The sequence below is a fragment of the Silene latifolia genome, chromosome 10, assembly GCF_048544455.1.
Source record: "Silene latifolia isolate original U9 population chromosome 10, ASM4854445v1, whole genome shotgun sequence".
In the NCBI taxonomy this organism is placed as follows: Eukaryota; Viridiplantae; Streptophyta; class Magnoliopsida; order Caryophyllales; family Caryophyllaceae; genus Silene; species Silene latifolia.
The window spans coordinates 42,156,573-42,165,402 of record NC_133535.1 but is presented as its reverse complement, the minus strand read 5'-3'; the positions used below and the strand labels follow the sequence as shown (position 1 = coordinate 42,165,402).

Here is an 8,830-nt window from a genome sequence, read left to right as displayed (position 1 = left end):
TAATTTTATAATAAATTTATTAAACTATAATTAATATTTTGCTGAGATTTATACAACATTTATTATGCTCATATTAAATGATTAGCTGTAATTAATGCTTGCCATTAAGGCTGTATAGGACACGTGGCGTATCCACAGCGTTTCAACTGATTTTTATATATATATATATATATATATATATATATATATATATATATATATATATATATATATATATATATATATATATATATATATATATATATAAGATATGACCTTATTATGTTCTGTAGAGGAGATACTCAATCTGTAATGCTAATGCTGAGGGCTTTTAAAACCTTCTCTTTAACATCTGGTATGTGTATGAATCAAGGGAAATCAGAAATCTATAGTAATGGTGTTGACAGTCAAACATTGGCATTATTGGTAAGGATCTCGGGAATGCAAAGAGGGAAAATTCCCTTTAAGTATCTGGGGGTCAATATCTCCAAAGAAGCTGATTGTTGATGAGTGTCAATGTCTCAATGAAAAGGTAACTACCAGGATCAGAGGATTGGGAGCCAGGAGATTGTCTTATGTTGGTAGAGTGGTGCTGATAAAATATGTCATGAGTACACTTCATAACTAATGGACCATTATTTTTATTCTACCTAAAACAATCCTCACAACAATAGAATGCCTGTGCAGGAAGTTCCTTTGGCATGGGAATGAAACGAAGGAAAGCCCTTCATTGGTGGCTTGGGAGCAGATTTGCAAAGCAGAAAACAAAGGAGGATTGGGATTGAAGCAACTGTACTGGTGGAACATAGCAGTAGTGGCCAAATATGTGTGGTGGGTTGCGCATAAAACTGCCCACTTATGGGTGCGATGGATCAATGCAGTTTATATAAAAGACAAGAACTGGGAGGATTATACACCAGGCAGTGAAGCTAGCTGGGCATGGAGGAAGATTTGTTGGGTTAAAGATTTAGTAAAACATCACATGTTCAGTGATAAATTTGCTATCTACACTATAAAATTAGGGTACTCTTGGCTTGTTGTAAGGGCTGATAGGAAAAAGACTAGGTGTCGTTAAATACTCTAATTAACCTATTAAACAAACAATTTATAAGCCAAACTAACTTTAGACTACTCTAATTGATAAAATAATATAGTGCAAATAAGGATCGAACCCAAGAGAATGACTTTTAAGCTAAAGACTTGAATTGTAAACTATTATACACTTAGTTAAGACTTTAACTACTAACTAAGACTCACTAATCGACTTTATAAACAAACAATGGTTATTAATAATGGCAAACAATAGATGAACATAGACAAAAGAGAGTTGAGTTGATTTGTAACATGAATGTAAAAGAAAGTTGCAATCTTTACTAACAAGGCAATATGACAAACACTTGGTATCCAAAAAAATTCAATATTAAAGAGAACTTGGTGTAACGTCTTCTGAGTAACCAACAATTAGCAAAGCTTGATCCTTTTTACTCTCTTAAAATTATCCACCCAATACTACCATCTCAAGATGTTGATACATGTAAATTAAACCATCTACATATACCCTTCAAGCTTAGACAACAAGTCATTAAACCATGAAAAGAAACTAAGCATGAGCATTAAGATTTAACCAGAAGATGAAGCTGGGATCAATTTCTCACAAGATTAAACCATACAAATGAGAAAAAGACATAAACTTTCCTGTTGTTATATGAATCCTTTAAACCAAATCAACATACAACAAATTTGTTACAAACAATCCTAGATAGATTAAACCATTTCTCTAGGATTTGCACTAGTCAAGTAAGCAAGATGCAAGGGTGATCAAACCACACATTCATTCACTTAACAAAGAAATTAAACACAAGGAAAGAGTATTAGATAAATTAAGAGAGATTAGAAGGTCTTACAATACCAAAGATGGAAACTTTGAAGGAAATTACACCAAGTAATGAGAACATTAGCTCCTCATAATTGTCTTACAACCCAAGAAAAGAAGAATGCTTAACATAAATTAAAAGAGAATTTTGTCCTAATTATTACTAGATTCAAAGCATAAGCATATGAGATATATTGTTCTTCAAAAGTCTTGGGTATATATAGTGTTGCACTCTTTTCTAAGATAAACACGGAAATGGGCCTTGAAATTTCACAAAACACGGCCTTAAACTTTGCGAAGACAGGGGAAACCGCATGCTCCGGTGGCCACCGCAGGCTCTTGTATGGGCCGGAGTCTGCGGTTTGGTTTGATTCTTGGTCGTTTGTAGCTTGTCATCACCTTGTCCTCCCTTTGTCTTGGCTCTGTGGTACAGGGTTCCAAAAGGTGCATCTACCTCGTCCCTTTGAGCTTGGGTCGGGACTTTGGAAGCTTGTCTCAACCTTGACTTTTTGACCGCTCGACCTTAACCTTGGTTGACTTTGAGTTGACTTTTTAAGTTGAACTCCAATCCTTTTTATCCTATCAATTTATAACCGACTCAAGCAAGTAATTATTAGAGGTTACACCGATGCTTAGATCATCCAAATAGCAATATCTATATACAACCCGAAATTTCCTTATTTCAATAACAAATCACTTCGTTTGGCCACTTTATTTGCCTAACAACACTTAATTTACTCGACTCTATTTGACGCTATCAAGGGCCCTGATATAGGATGACATGCTTGGACTACAAATAATATGGTAGTGCCAAAACATGCCTTCATAATGTGGCTAGTGGCTCATAAATGATTACTCACCCAAGACAAACTGGTGAGAATGGGGATAATTAATCAGAATGTTTGTTACCTATGTGGAGATGCTGAAGAGTGTATGGACCATTTGTTCTTTCACTGTGAATTTAGCAGAAGATATATGACTGTAATAACAAATTGGTTGCAGCTGAAACTTCATGACAAGCAGGTAAGTACATGATGGGTTCAACAAAGGTACCGTTCTCTGCAAATGAAGAGAACCATTGCTGCAGTAATGGCAGCGGTAGTATACTATGTGTGGTTGTGCAGGAACAAGTGTATAATTGAAGGAAGCATCCTTATTCCAGCACAGTTGATGAAGAGATGTAAAGAGGAGATGCAGATGAGAATACGATGTAAAAAGCATAGATTAAGAATTCAAAATGCTAACTCTTGGTTTGATAGAATTTGTGTAAATTGAGTGTTTGTAAACATGTTGGTTACATTGTATGCAAAACTTAAGGATATGGCCTTAGGTAACAATTGTAAGGGTGGATTGATCTTTTAGTGAAAGCTTACAATTTCCCAAAAAAAAAAGTATAGAAAAAAAAAGAACGATTACTAAACATAAACCAAAATAAGAGGTATAGAATATAAAACATTTTCAAAAGCCCAGTTCAACAAAATGCTAAAAAAAACACTAATAAAAATGAAACAATCTTGCTACAAAGAAATGAAGAGTACATAAACAATACTTGATCTCTTTATTCCTCAAATAGCTATGAAGTAATCTAGACCCAGAATTAATTTCAACAACAGTAAGCAACGTCGGAAAGGCGGAGAGATGAAAAACTACAAATTTTAAAATCCTCCACAAACAATTTTATATAGAAAGAGTAGAGAAATTGAAACAATACAAGGAAATTAAAATGCACATTAGACTTCTTTCAATGCAATAGGAGTTAATTGGAGTATGAGTAAATTAAAAATTACTCCCTTTTAAAATTTAATTTTTTTTAAATTACTCCCTTATATAATTGTTTCCTAAAATTACCCCCTTAAAACACTTTTATCAAAAATTGCTTCAAAACACCAACTTAAGTTACTTATTCCGTCATTTTATGAACTTATTTCGTTTGTGTCTTACCTAATTTATACTTTGAAACGTATAACAATGGAGAATAAGTTCAAAAACAGACGTAATAAGTCACCTAAATTGGAGTTTTGAAGCAATTTTTAATAAAAGTGTATATTAAGGGAGTAATTTTAGGAAAAAATTATATAAGGGAGTAATTTTAAAAAATAAGATTTTATAAGGGAGTAATTTTTAATTTACTCTTGGAGTAGTGACTAAAGGAAATACCAAAAGCTACTTCGTTTGACATGTTATATAGAAAGAGTAGAGAAATTGAAACAATACAAGGAAATTAAAATGCACTCTTAGACTTCTTTCAATGCAATAGGAGTTAATTTGAGTAGTGACTAAAGAAATACCAAAATTTACTTCGTTTGGCATGTGAAGGGACATCGTCTTGGAAGGTATTAGTCATTTGTTACTCTGTTCATTTTTTTTTCTTTTTCTATGTATAAATAGGGAACATAGCTTAATATATAAGATGAAGGCCAGAGGTAATGTTACATGTTGATTAAATGGCTACTCAACATGTCTTTTAATCTATAAATCTAAGACCCTTCTAAATGCATGAACTTTGGAAAAGATTGCCTTAGCTACAGTAGAGCAGTAACAGCAGCCTCCCTTGCACATGGGCCACTGTTCACTCATCCTAAACATATTTTTTATTTGCTTTCTTTCTCTGCTGGTTTTTCTCTTTCTCGCTCATCTCTTTCTCTATCATTCTCTTTCTCTTTCTTGGTCGCTTCTTCCTTCATTCTCTGTACCTTCTTCCTTCATTATCTGTACCTTACTTTCGACGTCAGTGGTGGCCGAAAGTGATAAGTGACGGTAGAGCGTTGGCAGGTTTGTTCATCACCTATCCTACCCACACTATACCTAAATTTGGTTTTACCGGAGACATTCATTCATTAATAGGGTTTTCTAATTTAGGTGTTTGGATTAGACTTCGAATTACACCTAAATTTCTGATTTCTTTATGTCGCTTGGGTTTGTTTAGTAACTATACCTTGTTATTGCCGTCATATATGATTGGCTTTATCAGTATTCTGTTCGTTTTGCAATTTTTTCACCTAAATTTCTGATTTTGATTTTCTACTACTGCTTAATTGATCTGGGTTTATGTGTGGTTTTTGGGGTTTGTTTGATTATTATCATGGCTTATTTTGATTTTGTTGAGAATGAATTAGAAATACCAGTTGATAAACTTCTGTTCGTTTTGCATTGAGCTTGATTCAACTATAATAGCTGTAGCCTTCATGTTAATTAGATTCTAATAATATCTACCTTGCAATATCTACCCCCTGAATATTTTTTTAAAGCGAATCTATCCTGAATATATACCTTTTAAGTTTTCTATATTTTGATCTACAGCTGTTTCTAACATGATATTCATTTTCATCAAACGCGGAGTAGTATATTCATTTTCATCAAATGCTTCGACATTCATCTAATCTCAATAATTCAGAGTTAATTATTTAGAGGATATTCACAAGCTAATTTTAATCATCACATCCTCTATTATATGAAGAAGGACTTTCGAGACACTAGACTCATTGAGACGGTCTACACAACTTGCTATTACATATTTACATTCACTATCTTTGGGTTTTCACTATTGTTATCTTATGTCCATCACTGCGGCATGACTGATTGTACAACAATGGCGTCGTTCTAGCGACATCTAATAGTGAGGTTTGATTTTAATCTCTCTTTTTCTGACTTTGATTTTATTTTTTCAGGTTTTTTGTGATGTCTTGCTTCTTCGATTTGATGAGATAGGGTGGGGAGAGGGTGATTCAGTCGAAGATGGTATTGTGTAGTTCAAATCGGCATCGACATTCTGGTATGGTGGATTTTCGATCCTATCGTTGATTTTAGCTTATTTACCCTTTATATGGTCGTGCAAAGTTTTTTTTTTTTTTTTTTTTTTTTTTGTATAATTTTGTGTAAAACTTAGGGTTAGTACTTTCACTGTGCTCTCATATTTCTTCCTTGAGTAGCTCCTTAGTTTACCATTTTTCAGTCTCCCCCACTCATTTCAGAATTCACCTTTACCAAATTCCATTTCCTAATACCTATTTCCTCTTTCAATTCCAGTTAACTTTACTGATTTCATTGGCGAGTTTTGAATGGGTTTGTCAGTTTCCATTAACGTCTTGCTTTCTTTTCGTGCTTTAATACCCTTGGCTGTATAGTGTATACTATTATGATAGCTTGCATTTTCTCCTTCTGTTCTCGCAGCACAATGCTAGGGGGATCTTAGCGATGCCAAATAGTGGTGCAAATACCAATGGGAGCTAATTCTTCAGAACATATGCTAAACAGCCCCATCTTAATGGATTATACACTGTCTTTGGGAAGGTGATCCATGGTTTCGAAGTGCTTGACATTATGAAGAAGGTAAATATACATGATTTTCTTGAGCTTTTAACTTGTTTTAAGGATTCGTTGGTGATCAGACTGTATTTAGTGGCTTACTTTGTGTATTATCTCTCTGCTGATGTGTTTTTGTGTATCGGGCTAGAGTGTTCTCTTTTAAGGAGTAAGTTCTTAGTTACGCTCATTATGGGCCATGAAACGTTTTCACAAAATAGTTATGTTGACACTGTGACACCATGTTGTATCTGACACTTGGAAGTTGTAACTGAATCTGAGTAACATGGGTTTATATCTTATGGTATAGAAAACCCAAGACGAAACTAACTCCACAATTTTTTCGAGAAAAGTGGTTGCATTAAAGTCGAGAAAGCCGATAATATCACAAAGTGCTACCTCTGTGGCTATTGGGTGTATCTACTGTCAATTATACTCTCTATTATTAGAACTTAACTTGACCAGTTTTCAGAATGGTACTGATATAGTGATATGGGCCAAAATTCCTTGTTTATGGACAAATAACCATATTACCAGGAATTAGTGAATTAAATAGAATTCACTTTTTTGAGTTTTAAGGTAATTAAAGAGGGATAAAGAATTGAAGATAGACTACTAGCAAACCCACTAAGAACAAATGACGACAAACTTATTGGAACCTCATGGTTAAGGATTAGAGCTGCTACAATTACTTAAAAACGATTGCCATATATATTTTGAATTCTGACACCAATTTAAAAATCAGTTTCTTTCTAATTTAACTATGATTAAATTAAAGTGTGGCTCAAGAGACGCTATTAGTACCATCAGATTCTTGGCGGATTAGGGAGTTACAGGGGTTGGAACTTGGGTATGTGTCAGCTTGATCACATTAACATTAACATTGCCCGTTATTACTCTTGCATTTGCTTAATCTGGATGAATGATGAATGATGTCCTATATCGCTTGTTTCGTATCTGCTCAGTCAATTGCCTAACTAAAAATCTTTAAATGCGAAACATGAAACATTCACGGCTATATGATGTTTCAGTCACTCATGGTAGAAAATTCAGAAATTTGTTCAGAATTTAAGTTGTTCTTGCTTATCAGTATATTGATTGAACTGCTACTGTTGACTATATACAGAATGTGTTGTTTTTCTATTCGTAAGCGCCATATATCATGAGAGTATATCATCTCTTACTCCTTAATTATTAGTAATTAATGGCTGGATATGGTATAATTTCAGGAAGTGAATTGTCGGTAAAGCGCTCATGAGTGGCATAACATAATAGATTCTAACTCTCTAAGGGGCTGTGATTGGATACAAAGGTGTCAATTAGTTGTTGTTGCAGGGGTGATGGGTTTAGTGGCCATGGGATGGGGGTTGGTGTGCTAGGCTGGGCTAGGGTGTGTGGAGTGAGGTGTGGTGATGTAAGCGAAGGTGTCGATATCCATGCTTTTTTTTTACAGATCAAGAACAACTCAGCTCGAAACATTCAACATAATAACATTTCCTCGTCTGCTAATGTCAAAATTTTAATTTAGATATGCTCTGATGGAAATGACTTACCCGTGGGAATGGTTACTGATCTACGTATAAAGAGATGTAAGAATAATTTCTTAGTCCTCGTTTCAAGCTATTTGTTTAGGACTGTCCTAATATTAATTGAACACACTCTTATTTGATTCTCTACTTTGTGATTCAAAACTCCAACAGGTGAGGAAGTTTCGCTACGATAAAGAGACTCAAGTCGCAGAAAGAGGGCGGACCAAAGGCAGAGAATTTGTGGTCTGATTTCAGCTCCAAATGGTTTACTCTAATGCACTCAACCCGACCTTTCATTATCAAACCGTCTAAATTTCATGGTTTCATTTGGCTTCTGTGCTTATGTATTTAACTTTGTAACATTGTGATGTAGGCTGATACGCCCCTTGAGACAGTTAGGGATATAACCGTGGCTTCACAACTAATACGCGCTATAAGTGGCGCAACCCAGGAGGATTCGTTATCAGATTGATATAACAAGCTCGGATGCAAAATCACCCCACTGAAGGATTCCTCAGATGACTACAACATGATCGTAAAGTGTATGGGGTTGGACGCAAACAAAACCTCACCCTTTCGGATGCAAAATCACCCCACTGAAGGACAATGCCAAGCTTGCCCTGCCAGCGATAAAATCACCTAATGACTTGGGACAATTTTGGGATGGAGAAGTTAGTGACATTTTTGTTTCAAGGTTTTAGCAATATTAACAAGTAAAACATGACTGGGGATAAGAATTGGTGTAAAAAAAAACTTAATTGTTTTGTGGTTATGATAATTGCTGGATGTAGTTCACACCTTGAGACTGATTCGTCATTATGATTCTTTGTAAGAGGAGTGAAGAGGGTTCTCTCCAGTTTCCTAAGATTGATTTATTAACCAAGAAAATTGTTCACAGTAATTAAGTCAATAGAAAAACACAATAATCCGTTATACGCAATCCTAATATCTTCAATGACAACGCAGACAGTCATTGGGTCTCCGCGCGCAACGCGCGCGGAGAAACAACTAGTATTATTAAAAGGGTAAACCTTAAAAGTCACGCAGACAATGCCACCTCGCATTACTAAATGCCACCTTGCATTACCAAAATTCCACGTCACCAATCCTCCATGTAGTATGACGTGTTTAATTAAGAGGATAATTC

At 34.8% G+C, this 8,830-nt stretch overlaps 1 long non-coding RNA gene across 1 annotated transcript; it reads left to right on the top strand.

Moving 5' to 3' along the window:
• Nucleotides 1–5,527: 5,527 nt before the first annotated feature.
• On the top strand, nucleotides 5,528–7,761 carry LOC141608957 (uncharacterized). Its single transcript, XR_012527090.1, has 3 exons — nucleotides 5,528–5,629; nucleotides 6,023–6,181; nucleotides 7,608–7,761. It is a non-coding gene; the product is annotated as an uncharacterized LOC141608957 (long non-coding RNA).
• Nucleotides 7,762–8,830: the final 1,069 nt, after the last annotated feature.